This window comes from Monomorium pharaonis, chromosome 9 (assembly GCF_013373865.1).
Source record: "Monomorium pharaonis isolate MP-MQ-018 chromosome 9, ASM1337386v2, whole genome shotgun sequence".
In the NCBI taxonomy this organism is placed as follows: domain Eukaryota; kingdom Metazoa; phylum Arthropoda; class Insecta; order Hymenoptera; family Formicidae; genus Monomorium; species Monomorium pharaonis.
In genome coordinates this window covers 15434338-15457030 of record NC_050475.1, presented here as the reverse complement: position 1 = coordinate 15457030, position 22693 = coordinate 15434338, and the positions used below count along the sequence as shown (strand labels likewise).

The 22693-nt window shown below is 44.1% G+C and overlaps 2 protein-coding genes across 5 annotated transcripts in view; both read right to left on the bottom strand.

Annotated features, from left to right (window-relative positions):
* The window catches only part of LOC105839279 (quinone oxidoreductase-like protein 2 homolog), a 207511-nt gene that overhangs the window by 45955 nt on the left and 138863 nt on the right, over positions 1-22693 (bottom strand). The gene's annotated exons all lie outside the window — the stretch shown is intronic.
* Positions 1-22693, bottom strand: part of LOC105832990 (polypyrimidine tract-binding protein 1) — a 304112-nt gene that overhangs the window by 262883 nt on the left and 18536 nt on the right. The window contains exon 2 of one of the 4 annotated variants that reach the window (XM_036292445.1): positions 7277-7331. The exons of the other annotated variants lie outside the window; for them this stretch is intronic. The gene's annotated coding sequence lies outside the window, so the exon portion shown is untranslated. The remainder of the gene's footprint in view (positions 1-7276; positions 7332-22693) is intronic. 4 annotated transcript variants of the gene reach the window in all.

Below are 22693 nucleotides of genomic sequence, written 5' to 3'. Positions count from 1 at the left end.
GAGATAATTTAACGGGTATTAACTAACCCCCGTTCGAGCGGTGCCGTTAAAGCTACTCCACTCCCGCAAATGGTTTATGAACGTTATTAATTAATTTGTATTTGTCGCACGCCGCGATCGTTACGGGCGATCGTCGTTAATAGTCGGCCAATCAGGACCGGCGACAGCCCTCAGACAAGTCTCCAGTCAATTTAATTGGGAATAACGTTAATCCTACGTGAATAACGAGCCCGCGTAACGTTGGGCTCTGCGGCACAAAACTCATTTTAAAATCTCTCTCGTACAATATTAAATTGCATTATTCTTCCTTCCATTGTTTGTTTAGTAATAGTAGTCGCTGCTTTATTTCGTCATATAGCGCGTTCGTAAACGCGGACAGAAGTCTCCAATGTATATAATATTTCGAAGCCCGATGAGAAAAGTATATGATTATCGACAATTAGCTATCCGGTATTGTGAAAAAGGAAGGAAAACAATAGCTGCATACGCAGTACGCCGTTTACATTAATAATTAATGTTCGTACACGCATAATGAGGCATTAATAAGCTATTAAAACGGGGCACAATCAACCGTGTTACATAATTAACATTTGCGCCACTGCCCCGTCATAAAATATTAATACAATAATTAATCCGTCCGTAATTGCGCAGGATTTCTACCCCCATGTCATTATGACGAAAACAAAAATCATGCGTTTTCCGCGACTCGGAGAGATGATGATAATTAAAGTCAAAACATTTCTAATGCAAGTTTTGTATTTGCAAGCAGAAGAATGAGACAAAATAGCATGGGCAGTATTCATTTTTATCTTTTTCATATACACTGCACATGGCTACGTCCTATCCTATCCTTAAAAAAGGAATGTAATAAAGCTTTTTTTTCGCGATGCTGATTGGTTCTCTCGCTGCGCTTACTTCATGTTGTGAGAATAACTGTCATTGCGATTAAATTTTGACAGCAATTTGTATAGATGATTATCTATACAATTATCGTTGTAGTTTATTTTCAAAGAGTAAAAAATAAAAAGCTAAATAGCGCGCGCCAAACGCGCGTCTGTAGTATCTAGTATAATGAATTATGAAACAAAATATTACTGCAGTCTATTTTAATTCCTTGCAGTCTTATTTAAATAACGATAAAAATTTTATGCTTGTATAAATAGTACATTGACACGTATTTAAAAACTTCTCAACAAGATACAGTTTCATCTTTTCGTTTGATGTTCGTTTTAGTAACTTACTTTATAAGATAAAAGTTATCTTGAGTAAAAGAACTTGTAAAATTATAACTTGCTTGGAATATTTCTAATGAATCTCAGAGAAAAAATAAAAAAAGATTTCTATTGTATAAAAATATTAACTCTATTAAGTGCGCATTGCAAATTGCATAGTTGTAATAAAATACATTTAAAAAAGCGTAAATGCTTTCAAAGAGTCAAAATGTTTTCTATCAACGGCCTGTTGATATCAACTTTGTAATGTGCACAAAGACGCAAATATCTTTTTTAAAAGCTGTCAAAATATTAATAGATGACAGAGTTAAAAACTACACTCTGCCGTAGAACAGTTTGCAGGGTGCGTACGTACGATTAAGCCGCCGACGACGCGCACGCAGGTGCGTGAGCAAGTTTTAAAATTTATGGCCCCTTACAAATTTCCACGGTACTGCGCCCGTAACCGGATTAATATGAGGGTGCCAATAACGGCAGCCGTTAGTCCCCGGACTTTAATATTAAGAGGCACTCAAGGCGACCCTTTAAGCCAAAGTGTCGTCACCGACGACGGAAATGACGGGCCACATAAGGATACATAATTCCACGAGCGCGTCGCCGGATTCTGGTTTATTTTTAATTCACTTTGAAACGTCTATTAGTTTAAACTTTAAACGACGTGAATTTGGCCGCGCGAAAGGCGAAAATTCGATTCGATCCGCCGTTAATCGAGTTGCACACCCCCATAAACGAATATGGTAACAAAGCGCACGGTTTGTGGCGCAGTCACGTAACGGCGACGCGGAATAGCCCGGCGGAGGTAGTCCGATGGGGGTCTATTTAAAGCGCGTATTTAACGCGGCTGAGAGCCAGCCGTGAAGATGTCCCTAGCCTGAGCGCTCCCTGAATTAGAGCCGCTTGTCGTCTTGCAGGCAGGGGAGGCGTCGTGGTCTCTGCGAGACCGTTTCTGCGAAAAAGGAGGAAATCCTAAAATTATCGTGTTCACAAGCGTGACGGCTTTGCACTGACCTCTCGTCAACCGGGCGCCGGTTGAGACCCCGTTTTACAACCGCGACATTACTCCTCCGGTAAAAATAATAAAACCTAATAGCTTCTCCTGAGCAAACTGCCGGCGGTAGACAACGTACGTTGGGCAGGTGCATCTCGAAACACATCCAGGGTTTTTTTTCATCTCTTACACTTAATTCGCACTATGTTAACTAAAGCAATTCTGTTAGTTCACAATAAAAAAAAAAAAAAAGATTATCAAAACCGGAAAAAGGAAAAGGTAATGCTGTTGCAATGCGACACTACAATTCGATATTTCAAGTAATGAAGAGCATCAAGATACAATTTCTATCTCGCGAGTCGACAACGGCGGTCCCAGCAACGACGAACCGAACGCAATGATATATAAAACGGAAGGGGGAGACAGTAGTGAACGAGCCACGACCATAGCGAGAGTTCTTTATGGGCCAATAACGGGGACGTGCGTCCTTGTCGGTGTAAATTATTAGGCTACCAACCCCCGCCACGCGTCCTCAACGAGCGATAAAACGCGCCCAGGTGATATCTGTAGTCACCCAAGCAACACACAGGGATACACACACCACACACACACACACACACACACAACACACACACCCGGAAGACGTGCTGGGACGCGCGTCCGTCCGGCTCTCGTGGGCTGGTCTCGTGGGAAGATAACGATTAACTCGAGACGCCGTCCTCGGCGACACACCGCGTATACCGGCGTAAATCACGCCCCGCATCCTCGCGCGCGGCTTTGTCGGGAGAAAAATTCTATTAGATGCGTTCATCGTTCGCGCCGCGAGAGGCAAGACGCACGCGGTGCAACAATTTATTTCCCGAAAGGTAGAACCGCACCGGCCGGCTCCGGGGTGAAGCGCGGGTTTATTAACGGCCGAGGATTATTTATCGTATTAACGCGGCTGGATCGTCTATCACTTGACGCTCCATGGCCGGGTATTTACACGCGAAATATTAAATAGATCCTTCGCCGAGATTTTTCTGGAGCTTTCGACTCTCAGCAGACCCTTTGAGCAAAATCTGTAGATTTGCAATATCAACTCCCGTTAACATCCGGTACTTCAGAGAAAGCGTCGCGACTATCTCTCTCTCTCTTTCTCTCTCACTAAATATCTCAGTTTGCGCTCGCGTTACCAGAGAGCAAAAAGAAATTAAAAAGTTACTAACATTGCAAAACTGTTGGGAACGGCAGTACTGATTAAAAAATATAAATCGTATCTCCTCGGCTCGACGTGAGAGACAACCCCTTGCAGACGACGACCTCCCTCGGCCTCCTCGGTATATTGCACCCCCCATGGTGCAGGCCGCGACAACGACGCCCTTATATTACGACTCTGATCTTCGAGGCGGCGACAAGAGACGTCTCTAATTAAACTCTCTAGATTTTTGAGCCCGACGCGGTTCGTCTCGACAAACACGTTCCACCAGAGTGATAATAGTGAGCAAATTATTAAACATTAAAAAAAAAAAAGAAATAATCGGAATATCTCGTTCATTGGCGGAGACAACGATTTATTCATCATAATATAAGTTTCTAATTAAACTACCCGACAATCGTATCGCATATCCACATGAAATATCTCGATTAATATCCCGATAATGATACGCAGTAATAACAATACCTTTCAGAAATGTTTATCGAGAAGAAATTCACTATTTGTGAAACTTGATACCATAAATGTGAAATATACGCAGCTACAGGAAACATATTTTCGTATCGTTAGGAAAGGCCAACCAGAATTCAGTATTAATCGGCGTAAATGCGACCTGGGTCGGATGTCCCTTTTGCGGGCGGGTCGACGAAAGCCGTTTTCTCTCCATTCTCGTTTCGGGAAACACATTTCTCGTCGGGGCGAATTGTCGGACGAGTTGTGCGCGCGCGTTGTTACCTACACGCGCGGTATTTATCCGCCGGAAACCGTGGCCGTAACTTCGTTTCCATGGGAATTGTTTGGCAACAGGTGGGGAAAATTTCCACGCACCGGCTGCCCACCGCCGCGCCGTCCCCGTTCCCGGGTACCGCGCGCGCGCGCGCGCGCGCTTCACGGTAACGCAATTTCGTTTTCGCCGGCCATCTTCCTGCTTTCCGATGCCGAGTAGTAACGTTGGCGTCGAGCGAATTTGCGATTCCCGCGAGAACTGCGTTGTGTGGAAAATCGATGGTGGCCCGCGAAACAGTGCGTGGATCGACCCGACGCGCTATCAGGAATCGTGTGACTCGTTCGAGCGAGCGAGCTCAAAAAACGACCAAGCACTCAACCTCGCATCTTCTTTCTTCGATGTGCAATTTCCCCAGTTGCAACAATTTGCTATTTTCTATTTCAATCCAAATATATTTTTAAGTTTTTATTATTTATAAATAAATTATTTGCACACGGATCACGTAGAAACATTTAAAGAAATTCCATGCAAAACGAACGTTATCGGTCGGAGAATAAGTCATTTTGTAAACCAGAGGTTGCTAAATGTTTCGCGTCATAAATTACCGTTATTAGTCGCATAAAGCCCAACATGTGCCCAACACGTCGTGGGTCGAGTCAGGCGTTACAATTAATTTCCACGGCTTCGTTAGCGAGATAATATGTTTGTGAGGGAACCGTTGTGCTCTAAGCTACCGCGTAATTTCCGAAAATCAACTCGCTCGCGAGAGAAGCTCTCTCTCTCTCTCTCCCCTATCTTCTGCGTTAAGAACGCAACAAACGTTACGGAATATCCCTAACGTGCCTTATCGTCGTGCTTCTTCCCTCATGATAAAGAGAACGTGCTCCCGTAACTCTGATACCTTTCGCAGACTGAGAGAAACGCGCTACCGTTTTTTTTTTTTCTTAATTCAACATTTTAAGTAGATTGCGCTTCCCGAGCCGCGGCGCAAAAAAAAAAAGGATCCCACGCGTCGAACACGCTCTAATATTTATTTTAATTCCCGAAACGAGGAAACACTCCGCGTTCGCGGGAAGCCCCGGAGGGCGGAGAGAAAAGGGGCGAGTTATCTCGGTCGGAGATTTTTAGACAGGACCACATCCCACTTGTCCGCCGGCGCTCGGCAATAAGGGAACGAGCCTCATGAAGAAACCAACGAGGGCTCCGCGGCCCGCAGATTGAGGAACGCAATTCCGTTTTGTAAATGCGTAATGTGCCGCCGCGGCCCGCCTTCCACTTCGCACGACCCCCCGAAGAACGGCCATCTCGGCTGACGAGGTAACCGGCCGCCGCGCGGTGTACCCGAGGGTGCAATCGGTTATTTAGAATTTCGCGACCGCTCCCGACACGGCCCCATCGATTTCCCAATCGCCCGCGCTCGTTCCGACCCGCTCCCGTCGGACAGCGGACTTTTTACTTACTTTGGTGAACACGTCGTCGCAATTTCCGCGACTGTTTTGACCCGCCGCGTTCGCCGCGGAACAGAGTTTTGTCCGCTCGTCTAATAAACGTCCTAATCGGGGAGGCCCATAAACGTTGTTGCACGAAGTTTTCGTCATATACAACAAGCACGCTTTCGCAGCGTGCTTGTAACCGACGGAAACAACACATGGTCTCATAAGCTACAGTAGAGCTGGACGAATCAAGTATTTGTGAGTCGTTATCAAATCGAATCAAATTCGAATAAAATTTTCTTGGATTTACATTACATATTAATTTTACCCTAATCCTACACTTGGGGTAGAATAAACCGCACTGGTTTTTGCCTTTAGTTTTAGACTTAATTTTTTGCTCAGCTTTATAAATTTTTTCACTGTTTTAAAATTTAAATTGCACCAAAATAACTTTTGGACATTATTTTTACAAGTTTGAAGAATGTTCAAAAAATTTTGCGAGACAAAATGTTTGATAATATTTAATTTCTAAGTATGTACGAGTAATAACCATTTAAAGAGGCTGAAATGTACTACACCCCTTGTGTAAAATACCGAATTATTTGATAGTGTGTAGGATTAGGAGATTAAATATAATAAAGTATATTTTCAATGATATTACAGATCCTTTTTAACAGAAGCAAAAATTATTTTTTTGCAACGTCATTGTAAAATTATAAGACTAATGATGCAGGAGATATAAATCAAACAATCAAACGATCGATTCAAAATTCTCGAACTATTCAAACTCGAATTCTGATTCAGATTCAAAAACAAATCGAGTTAAACAGTGAATTCAATTTGATTCGAATTATTCGCACGCTTGTAGTGTACAGTTTAACCTTTAGAGGACGGGAAATTTTCAGTGCAAATCAACCTCTTTTAAAACGTGTAATTTATACTTAAATCGAATGTATAACTTAGGACAAATCTCCGATCAAGTAAGTGGTCCCTAAAGGGACCAGTCCCGTCCGCAAGGGAAAGGTCAATGCAAAAAAATTGATGCAATGATTTTTTGGTGTTTTTCAACGTAATTTTTTGCGCTGAATACGAAAAAAATAGTTTAAAAAATCCTAGATGCGTCCTTTACCTCGAAAAAGGTCATTTTAAAGTCAAATATTTGTTTCCCTATTTTGGCCTGAGACATATCCACGCTTCGCAATTTCCCCCTCTCTTACTACGCGGGCCGGATCTCTTTTTTTCACTATTTTTCCTGTATTCAGCACATCGAATTACCCTTAAAAAACATAAAAATTTTGTTTCTCAGGGTGGTCCCTTTTGGGACCAGTCCCGTCCTCTAAAGGTTAATAGAAACACAAAAATGACACCTACCTGAGTTATTACATTACATAAAATATATTATTTAAAAAATTTATTATATTATAAAAAATAAATCTCGCGCTATTTATGCTCGTAAACTAAGAGAAAACTTTAACAATTCAGCAGGTCTTATTAAGCAGTTCTTGGCCATTAACGGTCAAGTTTTCGACACTTCTAATATACACGTTTTCACTTTGTAATCTCACTTTCGATGAAAGCAGAGGAAGTTCAATGCCGACGGAAAGGATCTCGATGCTAAACTCATCTGGAGATCTTCTCGGCAGTGAATCTCCTCAGAGTCCAGCGAGAGAGATCTTTACGAAACTTTTGACCTTAACTCACCAACTCGGCGCGCGCTCAAGTCTCTTGTCTCTCCAGAAGCGGAAAGCACACTCACCTGAAACAAACAAAGAAAAAGGTTCAAATCAACCGCGGTCACAAAAGTAGCGTCGAAAACACAAAAAAGGAATGCTTTGTAAACATTATTCTCTTCATTTTCAAATTTTTCTCACGCTGCATTAAACGAAGGATAGCCGTACTATTTGAATTATTTATATTATATTAATTATTGATAGAGGACTAACGTCTTGCTAAAATTAAAATTAAGAATGCGTAGAATTCGACTAATTAAAAAAATACAAAGTGTTACATCGTCTGTTGTAACGACAAATTCTGCTAACAAGAAGTTGTTGTAATTCCGCTAGGAAATTTCTCCCGAGTTCCATGGCGATTGCCCTCCTTACAAGATTTACACGCTCCGGAGGCGACGAAAAATTCCCCGAGTTTGAAGCGAGAAATTGGCGGAAGTTTTCCAGAGTCCGAAAGAAGCATTGGATGTAACTGGATCTACGTTAAACGCGAAACTTTCATAACTGTCGCATAAAGCGCACGATGCTACGTGGTGGCACGACACAGCGCAGATTTACATGTCAGTATTTAAATTTTGTAGCAGGATTAAACAAACATCAAATTGAAATTTCACGAAATTACAACGTTGTTGGATCTACTTTCGATAGCTCCGAAAATATCGATGCCATTTGTATTCAAATTTTATTATCGAATTTCAGTAATACACTTACAACTATATTAATCAGTGATATGCTTCTCAATAACTTATCCCGATTAATCAAAATATTTTCCTCTTAATTATTACAAAATTACTGAAAGGCAGTAAATATTCATTGACAATCGCAGTTGTACATAACACTGTAAATCAATAAAATCCAAGTTCAAAGGCGTGCATTTCGACACGCTTGCTTTGCTTCCTGATTCAAACGCGGCATGCAGATCGGCAGCTGATGATAAGAATAAGAGTGATCCAGTTCGAAAAGGGGGAAAAAATGCAAACGACTGCACCGAGCGATTCGGCAGCCTTGGCAGTATCGGCACGCGATGACAGGCCAATAATTCACTGACGTAATCCGCGCAGTCATCGTGGGTAAGGGCTTTATCGCGGACGCTGCGCGCAACGGACCGTTACAAGATTTGTCACGGTCGTGTAACAGGTGCCCGGAGGCTGCGACGTTTCTCGGCTGCGCGCACGTTTCGTCGCGGAGCGGCACGCGCTCGTTTCCGCGCTCCGGCTGTCGGCGTATCGCACGTGGACGGACGCTTTGCGCGTTTCGTCGCAGAGCGCACGCGCGCACGGGAACGTGGCGGAGCGAAATACGACAGCGACGGGTGACAGCGGTTTTGCGTCGTCACTGAACAAATTAATCCGTGAACGTTCAGCGTCATGAAACACGGCCGTTTCGTGAAATTGAAGTGACCGACCGGCACTGGAATGCTTCTCTCTCTCCCCTTCCCATGCACGTACGTGCAGATTTTAACGCGTTAATTATAAAACGGCATGTACACGCGCGGTTGTTCATTATACCTGAAATTCTATTTCGTTTTCAATGTCTATATTTATTTTTTACCGGCCTCGGGACGTAGCTTTTTTTATCGACAAATAAAAAAATAGCACGATACGATATAAAAGCCGCTCTCCCTCGTAAACAGTCAAAAAGCGCATGTAACAAACTGGCCGTTCCAAATGCGTGCTCCCATTTATTTTCAGCGTTTGACTCAACCATTCGACATCCCTCGAAATTGCACGAAATCCTCCCACGCTTTCATCTGTATAATATTACTCTGTGGAAATCTTTTCGCTGAAATGGCTATAATAAGTCAGGGTCGACCAATTTTAGTTATATATTATCGTCAAGATATTTAGAAAATTTTCGTAACATTACTCACGCGTCTCCAGCTAAGAAGTACAAAAGTAAAAGAGAAATAAACGAAAAGAGAAAGAGAGAGAAGCGGGACGGGGAGGGGAGCAGAAGACTGCTTTTACACCTACACATCTGTTCGTCCAATTCCGGGACAATTCCAGCGTTTCCAGAACGAAACACGACGGCGACGAAGACGACGACAGTGGCGAGGACGGATTCAAAACGCTTTACCTCCGCAGGAAGACGAGAAGGCTGCGCGAGGCGAGGACGTTTCAGGAGTAACTTTGCCGATCCAACTTGTCGCTACCAAAGCTCCAACTTTCGCAGTCAAAGTTTCCACGAGTAGCTGGCGAGGGGACAAAGGGAGATGAGAAAGGACGAGGCACCGGGAGTTTGTCTCGTCCTCAGGCCTCGCGTACGACACGCGCGACGATATGCCTAAATTTAGCGGCAGTTTCGCTCGCAAACCACGTTAACCGTCGTCTGTCGCTGATTAACTCTTCGAACGAGTTGCGCGAACGGAAGAAACGAGATTCGAAGAGAAATTTCGAGTAAATTTTTTTTAAGACGATGGCGCGGATCTATGGAATTCACTCTTTTATTTAAAAAAAAAAAAAAAAAAGGCGCGCATCGCTAACCTCTCGTGAAGTTGCATCGCGAGCGATAAGCGCTACGAAATCAAGCGGAAATCAAGCAGGAGACGGTGAACTTTACATCGCGGTTGCGTAAGTCACTCCCGCACTCCCCCCCCCTCCCCCTCTGTATTAACGTAATTCGCGGTAGCACCGCGCGGCTTTTTAATTAAAAGTACCGCACCGCCATTATCTCACGAATTTATAATCGCGCCTATCCAGCACCATCCCTTGTCCCTTCCCCGCGCCGCGGTAGTCGGCCTTTATTCTCGGGACGCGAGACCTTAATGAGCAATAATTCAAATTTCTATGCTTTCCCTCGCGGTGCAATAAAGGAGGAGGAAGCACCGGTGAATATAAGCAAGAAAAGGGGATGTCTCCATCGTGAAGTAACATATTTCCTTCTTAACAAGATTTCTTTCGGTTATGATAATCAATTGGTCCGCGTTTTACGTTATTATACCGCGCCGCAGGGATGTTCCTGCTATTTTAATAAACTGATCCCGGAACGATAACTCCGACACGTTACCTGCGATTATTTATGATTATTATTATTATTATTATTATTATCCATCTTCTTTATAGATTTCACCTTTTTGGTGTTTCGAGACATAAATTTTCCAAAACCAGATAATATTTCATATTCCTCTGCAAAACTAAAATTCTCATTAAGATAAAACGACGTGATACTATTATTTATTATACGGTGGCCTATTATCGCACAGCGGCGGGTTAAGAAAATCTGCAATATAATCGACGGGAAACGGCAGGCTCTAATGCCGAGCATCGTTGACGTATCGTCGAGCGGATCCCGAGAATCGCTGCTGCGAGGCGCGTACGTGCGTTATCAAGTAACGTAATCCCCGAACGAGATAACCGAATGGCGGTCGCAGTTATTCGAATAACTGCTGACGCGCGGAGACCGGCAGAAGCGGCTTGTGACACCGGGAGGACTCGTGTCGGCAAGGAAGAGGAAACGACGGCGCGGGGGAGAAAGGGCAAAATTACCGGAGAGGGGAGGAGGGAAAAAAAGCATCCGATACCGCCCCTCGCGGCATTTGCATGCTAACGAGGCAGCAACACGGTCAGGCCTTACTCTCCGGTCGACACCCGCCCCGATGAAGTTTCAATTTATTCATGACGGCCACCTTCCCATTCCTCGGGACACATTATTGACACGGTGCGAAATGCAAAGGATACTGGCCGAGAATGAGAACCAAAAAAAGACTCGACGATTAGCAGTCAAACTTGGAACCCAAGTGCTAACTTTCGCAACTGTTCCATACGAGACCTTGTCCCTTTACATCGTCTAAATCGGTAAATCGCTGATCAAAAAGATTTTCTTTAAACGTAGACAAAGTCGACGTTCAACGGGAAATAAACGATTTGCTTTACACACAAGAAATTGAAACCTTGTGATCCTTCCTTAATTAATCAATCGATCAGAAACGAAATAAACTGGTGAGAACCAAAAGAAAAACGCCGACGCCTCGCGCGTCTCGTCGCCGAATTAACTTTCCCATCATAGAAAAAAGTTAACGTAAGCGAAAGAGTCCGCCGAAGCTATTAACATCCCGTGCAGCTTCCCAGGAATTCAGACGTCAGAAATTCGGACGTCTCTCGCACGTCAGGAACTTTCGCGTGGCGGCAATTAGCGAGAGTCTTCGATTAACGGAAACGCATCCGACGAGATTTCTTTTTTCCATCGGATGGCGCGAGATCGGCGCCGTTCGAAAGTTCGCAGCCACGCGAATCGCGTGCGAATGAACGAATTGCGAGAGAGAGAGAGAGAGAGAGAGAGAGAGAGAGAGAGAGAAAGGAGGCTTCGCAAGGGCAAAAGGACATTGTCCCGGGTTCGTTGCGCTGAAACGACCATGGGCGTGATTTCCTCGAACGATATCGCCGCGGAGATCAATTTTAATTGGCCATCCCGCTTTGAAGCGACATGTCTGTCAATCAGCTAGCCTTTTCTCTTCAACAGTTGACCGAGTCTCTTGGCCGCTGGAAGATAAGGTAGAAACTCCGAGTTCATCCGCCGACGGTAAGGAAGCGCACCGGGGGAGACCAGAAACTAGTGCATCGTACCGACCAGAAATAAGCCTCTCGTAGATTGCTTCTACCGAAAAATTATTCTCCTACGAGAAGACACCAGCCTCCTTTCAACACATCGATAAAAAGCTCCCTTGCTTCCCGCATATGGTCGGGAATGTCCCCGAAAAATTCAAGAGAGATCATCCAAAGGACTCGAGCGTTCGGGGAGGATTCTCCGGGCCTTTCTCGTCAATTAACCTCGCTCTTTAAATGAAAACAAAATCCATCTCGCAAAACTAACGCCGAGTTAACAGAGACAACGCTTTGCTTGCGCTCGTCGGCTCGCACACGTCGCGCGCGCGCGCGCGCGCGCGCTTTACCGCGAACTTTTGCCCACGCTTGTACACGCGGCCGCGATTTGAATTACAATCGGCGCATCCCGCCGTACCTCGTCCATCCGTTCGTCCGTCCATCCGACACCTCTCGTTAGCCACCCGCCATTCCTGTGTAATTTTATGCTAAATTTCCCACCACTGGTGCCCGATGCGCTCGCATCGTCGCCGCGTTCCGTTTTTCCCATATGCGCCGAGTTATTTTCCTCTCCTTTTCCCCCTCATCCTGTTCTCGCCTCTCCACGCGTTGCCGAGAGTCAGTCACGCTTCCGCTGAGCTATCTCTTTCTTTTCTCCACTTTCCGTTCCATTTCCTCTCCTCTTTTTTTCCCCTCCTCAGCCTGCTCGTCTCTTCCTGCCGTTCTGTTTTTAATTCTCCTGCCCCTTCTTCACGCGCCCCTGCGCCAGATTGCTCGGGACGATAACCAACGGATGTTCGTCGTGTTCCTCGGAACAATGGTAAGGAGGAGAAACCGGATGGAACGAGAGCCTCTTGACACAGCACTGGCTGGCTGGCTGGCTGGCTGGCTGGCCTTGGCCTTGACGATTTTGCACCGCGTCGTCCTGCGGCGGCGATCGTGCATCTCTGGCATTTTATCGTGCGCGCGAATTACGCATTACACAAAGTACACGCGCAAGTGATCCTCTTTGTTTCACCGTCGGATTGAAATAAGACGAAGAATATGTTTGGAAATAAAATTTATCGCAATAATTGCGATAAAATGGAAATGCTTTCGCAAAGAGTTTGCCATTTACTCCGGTCACGTCTGGCAAATTAGCACAGTATAAAAGTGAGCAGTTAATGTAAAATCAATATTATATTTTATTATAAAAAATGCGAGGAGAGAAAACATCGCGGGAAAAGCGCATCTGAATGTCGGATTACAATCGATTGCTTACTTCGAATCTAATTCGCGATCGAGTCAAAAAAGGAACGCGACACGGCAACGACCTTCCCCCCCCCCGTTTTAATTTTATCACGTCGCCTTTCATAAAATCGTCATAAATCTCTGAACTCGAAACAAATGTGGTTCGTTTAGAAGTCGAGGCCGAAGCGAAGTTCGCGAGTTCATAAAGAATAAAACGAATTGGCGCGAACTCACCTCACTCAGAACTAATTACCTATTCTTAACTCGTACGCTCGTCAAGAAACAAATTAACGGAGTAGTCCACTTCAATTTCATTACGTTAAGCGTCGCGTATTTTTGCGGGAAGATTACGAACGGCGGTGCAAGACGATCCAAACGAAGATAAATATCGTGGCGCGAAAAAAAAAATGAGGTGACGCAACTCTTTCTCTTTCTCCCTTCTTTCCTTTCTCCCCCCCCCCACTCTCTTTCTCTTTCTCCTTCTTGGTAAGTTCATAAAAGATAAAATAGATATCGGCCTGGATTTTCCCAGGATCGATAAACGCTCGATTGTTCCCCGTGTCCTCCTAAATTCGTAAAATCTCAGATAAGAACTCCCGTGTTCGAACCGCACCGAAAATTCGCGGCGAATCCCGCGTTTATCTCGGCGGGAATAAAATTTTCGAATAGGAAATCGATGGAGCGAAAAATATACGACGCCCCTTCACAGGCTACCCCTGGACAATAGACGTCACACATCGCATGTACAACCGATATCGGACGCGAGAGCGACGTCGTACGAACGACGAACGCCGCACTCACGCACGCACGCACACGTACAGCTCGTTTTTACCGCCACTTGTTGGAGCATTGCCATATGTCGTCGAGACGAACATGCGTGCGCCTCGGGGAATACACGTGTGCGTGTACAGCCCCGGGCAAAAATCGACTCGCAGAACCGGTGAACGGTAACAGCTGACAGTCTCTCGGCGGCGAGATATCTTTCTTTCGGTCGGAATGAGACTTCTTATCGTATTACGTGTACCGGCGGAAGAAAAAAATTAATATCAATTCAGTAATCATTGCCTTATGTACAAGCAAGAACATAAAATCGTCTTTAAAGAGTTGAATAATAATTAAATTTCAGTAATGTTATATTTTTATTTTAACATTATATTAGTCATAGTCTAAAGCGAACACAATATACGATTGTTTTAATAATAATAGTGTTAAAAGATTCTAATTGCTTGTTTGAAGCCGCTGTTACTTTTTATTCAATTTTCTTCCTCTCAAATCAATCCTCTCAAAAATTATTATTCAATAATGAGAATATAATTTTCTTGATAAAACACAAGATTTTATATACTCGCTTATATACGAGACAATGATTGTAAATTGGAGACTAATTTTTTGTGTGCATTACAACATAATCCCGCAAATTAATGATGCGTCAATCGAATATCTCTTTATACCGAAACTCTGATAAAGATTAAAAATTGGTCTATAAAAATGATACTATTCGTCAAGGGACACGCAGTGATAAGGACGACAATCCGGGAGAGCGGCCGACGATGCGTGTGGCCAGTGGAGTAATTCCGTGGTGGGACATGACCGGACTCCTGAATCGGCTGGAAACGCGAATCCAATTGACCTAACAGGTCGGGCTGAGTAATTGGCAATTGTCGGCCAACGTTGCCGCGCTCATTCGTCTATCGCGTACGAGCGTTCTCAAGTTGCACCTTCCGCCCACCTTGCACTTTTCACGAGTACCTCCTCAACGTTCTCCTCGTTTACCTCTTAGGCCTCATAGTCCGATGAAAAGAATATTTGCATAATCTTCGTTGCGAGAAATAACCGGTGAATCCAGTACTCCAGATTTAGATTCGAAATTTTGTTGGGAACAAAAGACATAAAAAATATATATAAACACACTAAAAAGAAAATCTTGCCGCATTAATTAAAAATCTGATTTCGGCTGTTTAAAAATGGACAATCAAAAACATTCCAGTATAAAAACCAGTTGTAAAAACCCGAATCCTAATTATAGTAATCGGAAATTCCGCTTAGTTTTACTAAAACGAACTCGATCGTATTATACATGTGAGAAGCACTGGCGCCGCGCGTCGTACGAGATACGTGAGGCGGCAAAAACCGTCGGACTCAAAGTCGCCTGGAATTCTGTCCCGAGCAGATTCGCTGTCGGATCCGAAACGCGCTGGAACATCGGGAAACGACGAGGCGAGATTCACGGAGCCTCGGGGCGAGTGTTGTCTCGAGACGAGACTATATTTCGGTCCAGCGCCCTGCGAGCAGGGACACGGTGGATAAATAAATTTCCGGCCGACCTATTCCTGGCAAGAAGTAAATAATTCGCCGCGCAACAACACCGGACCGATTGGCGACGCCGTCGTTCCGTCGTAGTAAAAATCTATTCTCGGTGACCGATACCAGACGCGCGCGGGGACAAACCCCCGTATCGAATTTCGAGCGAATCTCGTGTGAGTTTGCCATCCTACGGCACGACTCACGACTTGTTCCGTTATTAGCACGCGAGAGACGCGGAATCAATCGTGTACTTCAACCGACCGTTGATCGTTACTTGACTTACCGCTGATCGCGCGTCGCATCTGAACGCTCATCATGCCGAATGGACTCGTGACCGAAAGTCACAAAATCGATCGACCGACTATTCCAGGATATGCTTATATCGAGACGGTGCCGTCTCGAAGGTCGGGGAATAACATTAGGTAGCAATATCTATGTGGAGCTGCGTCCGACCGATTTTCAATAATTCAGAAAATTGACTAGCCAACGCCGCCGATGTGTCTGCAAGTCCCTGCCAATGGCCTGCGAACGGTAGTCTCGTGCAGCTTCTCGCCGCACGTGCAACGACTGCGCCAACAATGTATATAGTGTATATACGTGTCCGAAAAGCGATGATTTCCTATTTTATGCAAGAATAGTACGTAAGCGCCTTCTCCCCCGGAGTCCCCCGCCACTTGAACGCAATTTTCGACACGCCGATGCAAAAATTTAACCCGCTCGTAAAAACGCTCACCGGGACCCGGAACGTCGATTTCGCAACGTGCAATTTTAACTTTTGCCTCACTTTTATTTTTCGGATGTTCCTTAATCAATTATTTATTATGTAAAATGGTTTCGACAAACCGCGCGAGGAATTATTCGATTTGCATGAAATTTGTGTGTAGTAGTTGGCTATTTTGTGTCGCGGTTGATTTCGAAAAATTAGATTATTCTGGAAGGGTTAAAGTTTGGTCGCGCGGAGTTACGTCATTTGCTCGCAGCTAAAAGCGGAAGTTGCTAACTCGATTAAAAAATTGTACTGGCAGCTACAATCTGCGAGTTGGAGGTGGCCGGTTTCCCCGGTAATTCCATCGGGCCACTTTGCGTGGATATAGCAATTTCGTCCTTATCTGCGTCACCACGCCACGAAACTGTTGGCCAACTGCCGTTGCGACCGTTAATGAGAGTACAGCGCTTTTATTGAGACGAAATGAACATCGATCGCGCACCTTTTCTCGCGCGCGCAACCCGTACCCTGAAAAAATGAAATCCGCCGGAAATTCGTTTGACTGGCGTCACCCCTGACTTCCCGTCAGCGACGCGGAAACAACAACATACTTTTGCCGAAAGCGTTGTATCTCAAATGTTTCTTTTTCGTGCACCGCGCGAGTGAAACCCGTCCAAAAATAAAGCCCGCCAAAAATCCGGTCGTTCCGCTTAAAAAAAAAAAAAAAAAAAAAATAAAATACATGTATGCCGCGCCCGACTCGCAGAACTGACGAAAAGAATTCAAAACGCTAAAACGCGAGGCCGATTGGCCCTCGGCCAGCAAACCGACGCCATGTAATTCGATCATCGTGTAAACTTTGCGGTTCCGAGCATTTATGTAATTCTCGCTATTCCCTCGGTTACACGATTTTCCTTTCAGCCGAAGAGCCGATCGGCCGATTGGGTTCCTCGCCAATTTCACATTCACGAGTTCTGGATGACGTTTCCCCCCCCCCCTCCCTCCCCCACTCTCCCTAAATCGCGAATTCCCGGGCTCGCAAACTCGGATAGATTTACTTTATCCACGCGATGGAGGAGAAACGAAGAAAACACGCGGGAATGTTTATTATACCGTTAACAATAATTATCCTAACGTAACGGTAATCATTATTTTATCTCCCGTGTTTGAAGTTGTGCATATTGCAATTTCACGTCCGTTCCGGCCGTTACATCAGCGTCAAAATTAATGCATTCCTCATTAATAAGAGTCACTTAACGTTGCATGAAGACTGCTGTTTTATGTCGGTTCCCGTTAATGCGATTAATTAGATTTAATAAACTGTCCAGCTGGGCCAAATAAATAATCCATTCTCATGTACACGACGCGATATCAATCGATAACGCCACCGCGTGCGTGGCAATCGCACTCGTAAATTTAGCCCGTTTAATAATATTCATCAGCGAGACGTGGTGCATCGGCGAATCGATAAATTTATGCAGAGCGCAGACCAAATATAATTACACTATGCTCGATCAGGGGAATAAAGGCGATTTAGACCGGGTGAATTTCGCGCCTGACTGATCGAGCAAAAAATAAACTCGCTCATGTAGGAAATTCGACGAAATAATCAACGTTTTAACAAGTAAATTACCCCCGCCGTTAACGATAAATTATTTCTCCTATGAATAATCCTTCATCGGACTGACGCGAATTCCAGGGCCCCGAATCGCGCCACTTGTCGCTTTGAAATTTGTTCGCTTCCGCATGCGACCAACAATTTGGTTAAGCAAATACGGTATCGATGGTACCGATATGTATATATTTACAGGCGATCGAATAACCGGCGCGCTTTACGCGCAAGAGGACAAAGAGATGAATGACCACCCATGTTTTTTCGGAAGTCTATTAACATTTGAAGAGAGAGAAAGAGAGAGAGAGAGAGAGAGAGAGCGACGAAAACGGGAGGCAGTTTCCCCACTTGATCCGAGTAAAAACACATCTGCAAACTATCGCGGTTAGCGGAACATTTGCTGAGGGATAAACGTCGCGCACGTTCGTGTTTGTATATAAATACATTAATTTAAAATATAGTATTGTATTATTTCTTTCATTTAAATACCTACAATCTGTCGTGAAATTAACGGATTAAATTCGTTTCGCCTAGAGTCTATGTTTCTAATTGTCATAATTAAAAAATTTATATGAAATGTGTTAAAGAGGCAACGTTTAACCGTTTTTTTTTTCCAGATTCGTCATCAGGGTGTGACGAAACTTGTTGAACTATCTGGTACAAAAAATCAACTCGTGTCGTAATTAGAGGAACGAGCTCTCTCGTTTTCTCTTTTTCCTTCTTTCTCGAATCTTCCCATTGATCATAAACGGGTAAGATTAGCGCGAAGTGTGTTGGTGCACTTTATGGAAGGCGCTTCAGTGACTGACTCATCGACCAAGATATTGATTTCTGTCGGTTCTTTCCCCTCTCTGTAGCTGATTAGATCGCGTAAAAGGTCCGTATAAACTCAACGCTTTACGCTCGTGCGATTCGATCGACCGGCCGCATAACTCACGCTACAATCACGGCGTAGTTTTTTTACGCACGCAAATACATTGCCTGATAAAATTATAGCTTCATTTACACGATCGCATAACTATTGTGTACACTGTGCGGTGACAGGTATTTAAAAGTTTCACAGGAAATGTTGAATAAAATAAAATTCCTTTAAATTCGTTTAATAATACTCGGCAAAGGCAGAAGTTAATGATGTTATTAGTGGCAATTGAAAAAAATAATTAAGTCTCAGTATTATCGAAAAGCACGATGTTTGCATTCTTCAAATGACATAAGGAAGAGAAAGTTGTACAAAGATTGTTAGCTCGTTTAATTTATCATTAAGGCCGATCTTCGAAATTGAAGGAGAAAAAAATTGTATAATGAGACGCTGACTTATTTAATTTTACCATTAAGGCCACTTTCCTGAAATTGAACCCGCCATTAAATTTCGAGCACGAGCTCCGCCGAACTTTCCATTGTTCGAGAACCGAGACAATTCTACGCGTGACGTCAAAAAATATCGGACAAGGTTACGCAGGTGAGCCACGTGGAACGAGCGAGAGATATCGACGAGGCCCGTTCGTTCCGTCGCCAGTTTCGTCGACGTTTCGGGCATGCGAATTATTTCCGCGTATAAATAGAGACAAAGGTGTCGCCTCGCCTCAACGGATAATCCACAGAATGCGGAATTCACAGCAAACTTTCTAATTCCGCAAGTGATGATAAAAACATTCTACAGGTGACATCCGTTCGCGCGAAAACTCTGTAAACTCCACACAACACACACACACACACACACACACACACACACACACACACACACATACATATATATATATATTATATATAGTTGAAAAGTTAGAGGAATTTTACCAGCTGCCACACAAAATTCGGAAATGAAGAAGGTTAAGGCTAAGGAGAAGCCGAAGGTCGCGCAACAGAAGAAACCTCTGATGATGAAAAGACCCTCGCGCGGAAATGAGTCGCACGGTCTTCAATGAAGCGTGTAATCAGTAAATAATTCCGATGACATAATCCGCGATTTAAGCACAGACGTCATATATGTAAAAAAATAAATATACACGATACATACGTATGACGTATACACGGAAAGAATTTTCTCTTAAAATTTAACTTCAAAATCTGATAATTGTGGGATAATGTGTGACGTCGAGAAATTTTACTACACTTTTTAGTAAAATTTACTATACTTTTAGTAAATTTTACTGTAAGTATAGTAAAATTCCCCGAGGTCACACATTATTCCACAATTACTAGATTTTGTGGGTAAATTTTGAGAGAAAATCCTCTCCGTGTAGATGAATCCTGATGCGACATGTTACATTCAGTCTAGAGGATTACATTTTCCGAAGGATTGCATTTACCTTCAGAATTTTTATTTCAATTTTTCCTCTCGCGTATTGAAAATGCACAAGGATACGATGCGATGTTAAATTAGAAATGAATCATATGACGCACAGTCCCGCAGTGACTAGATGGATTATAATAGACGCGTTGCCTTTAAGGTCGCATCCGGTAGTATATTACTACGGCGGTAGATTTGAAGGAAGAGATTTTAAAGAAGGAGACTTCCGTCGTCGTCGTCGTCGTCGTCGTGTATAGCTGGCGAATTTTGATCGATCAAAGAAAGTATTTTCGAATGTGATCGCTCGCGCACGCAGACTCAACGACTCCAGACGCTGACGCATTGTGCATACGTTATTTTTTTTGCCGACGGTTCTCAGCCGAAGTGTATCCTCAAGGTTATTCCGAAAAGCGTCGCGCCACGACGCGCTTAATTTCCCGATTATCGTCAATATATATATACACGTAATTACAAACACTTGACTGCGAGAATAATTACATAATTACATAAATGGCCTTACTATTTGTCTTGCGAAAAATCCGAAGCTTGATTGAAAACCTATCGTAGACTACGTACTTTTGTTGAAAACCAACTTTGGCGGAATTATTGAGTTTCCATTAATATTTGTTAAATATCCTACCGCACGTCTTGCCTGAATAACTGACGACTGTATCTGCACCCTTTAATCTCACACGGCAAAACGTCGGGCAGCTTTGCAGCTGCAAGTCGTGCGCGTCCCGGGTACATAACGGACAAATACGATCGCGCGCGCGCGCGCGCGCAAATAGCCCGTATGCATATTTATATGCAGTACGGCTCGTTGTTTTCGCCACACTCGCTCGGATAATAACGGACCATTAATATTTGCGCGTTACCGAGGCGATGCGCGCGTGCAAAAGTGAATAATATGCCGCATTAGCCGTCGCGCGGTCGCCGGCCTCGAAAGCCGAACAGGCTTATCGAGCAGCGCCCGTTACCGATACGCACGTTTATAATTATCGTTTTCATCGGCGTTTACGAAGTAGGTCGCGTTTTGCGTTACACGATTACAACCTCGCATCCCCCTCCTCCCGCTCCCCCTCCCCCTTCCGGGGACAAAGGCTATTTGACTCGCGCGCCTTTTGTTAACCCGACAACGCAATTAATCGGAGGTAAAACTCCCTAGTCGATTGATCTCGAGTGCGTACAATCGTGCGTACGTGCGCGCAATCGGTCGCCAAACAATCCGAACAGGATACGTTTTACCATGCACATTTGTGTGTCAACTGTTGCTCTCGGCAACAAAATAACAATCTGGAAAAACAATCTTAATAGTATTAAAAAAAAATTAATCTCGAGGCAAAGGCCTAATAAAACACTTTCGCCACGAAAGTATCAAGTGTGTGTTGCGTGTAAATGTAGAAATATATAATAAAGTAACTTTAATGGAATTATCAAAGCAGCATCTTCCAAAACCATTGTGGTGAATGAGAAGAAAACTACTTTGACAGTGTTTGAGATGCACGGGATGAAGTGGGGTGGGGGGGAGGATTGCGAGGACAGTGGATAGGTAGGCAGTAGACAGAAAGAGAGAAAAGCGAGAGCACATTAACCGGTTTGAAGAATGTCGACCCTCAGACGATGGAGTCACGAAAAACACGGCACTTGCAGTCCTTCGTTCGTGTTAACTCGCGCTCCTTAAAATTAAAAAAAATTCTTATAGTCGCCGTTCGAAATGCACCGCAGTCGCCGCAACAGATTATTATGCACAAAGGCGAACAAAGACAAAAGAGACGGGATAGAGATGGTGAGAGTGCGCGAATAAGAAAGAAAAAGTAAATAAAAATAGGAGGAAAAAGAAACGAAGGAAAAGAAGAAATAGAGAAGAAGAAAAAGAAATCACTTCGAGAAACTGGTTTCGAGAAATCATTACACGCTTCACGAATACACGTAGCCGTCTCCGTTTTCTCGGAGGCTTCGATTCCACGGCCTTGAAGCATTTCGGGAAATTATCCCGGGGAGAAGTTACGAAGAGAAGTTACGAAAACGTGGCCTGCACTTTGAATACGCGCAAACACGTGGTCGCGCCGAGACGTGTAGCGCGGATCGATACTTGGAAAGTATCGCCGGCTCTAGATTGTGGAAACTAGCGCGCAGAAAGTTTCCCGATGCTAAGGTATTAGCGCGAAAACATCAATGTCGTAATATCGATACTTTACTATTATCGGCGTCAACTGATACAGTTTGCGTGTATGCACGCGAAAATATCTCATAGACGAGGTATACTTCGATCAATTTAACAATGATGGTTCGCCGGGCAGAGTGTTATCGAATTGTTTTTATAGACCGCGGAAACATAACGCGGAACATTGACGTGATCAAATTTTTATGAATAAGCGAGACATCTGCACAAAAGAAAAGAAAAATATCGAGACGTTCGACCTTCGGAAGGTGGATTGCGCAAGATATATCCTTAGGCACACTTGACCTACCAACATACTTTCACTTTTTCCATTCGGAGAGCAAGAAGATTGGCAGTCATGCGTTGGCAATCCCTTTCATGTTTCGTACGGCGAAACACACGAACGAATTGATGAAGTCGGCCGATCGAAACCGCAAAGATCTAATCTTGTCGAACGTCTTCCAGTTCGAAGTGAAAACAGCAAGGGTGAAAGTTCTGCTACGAAAGTTACCCCGAAAGAACTCGAAGAACTCTAACAAATTAATCAGCCTCT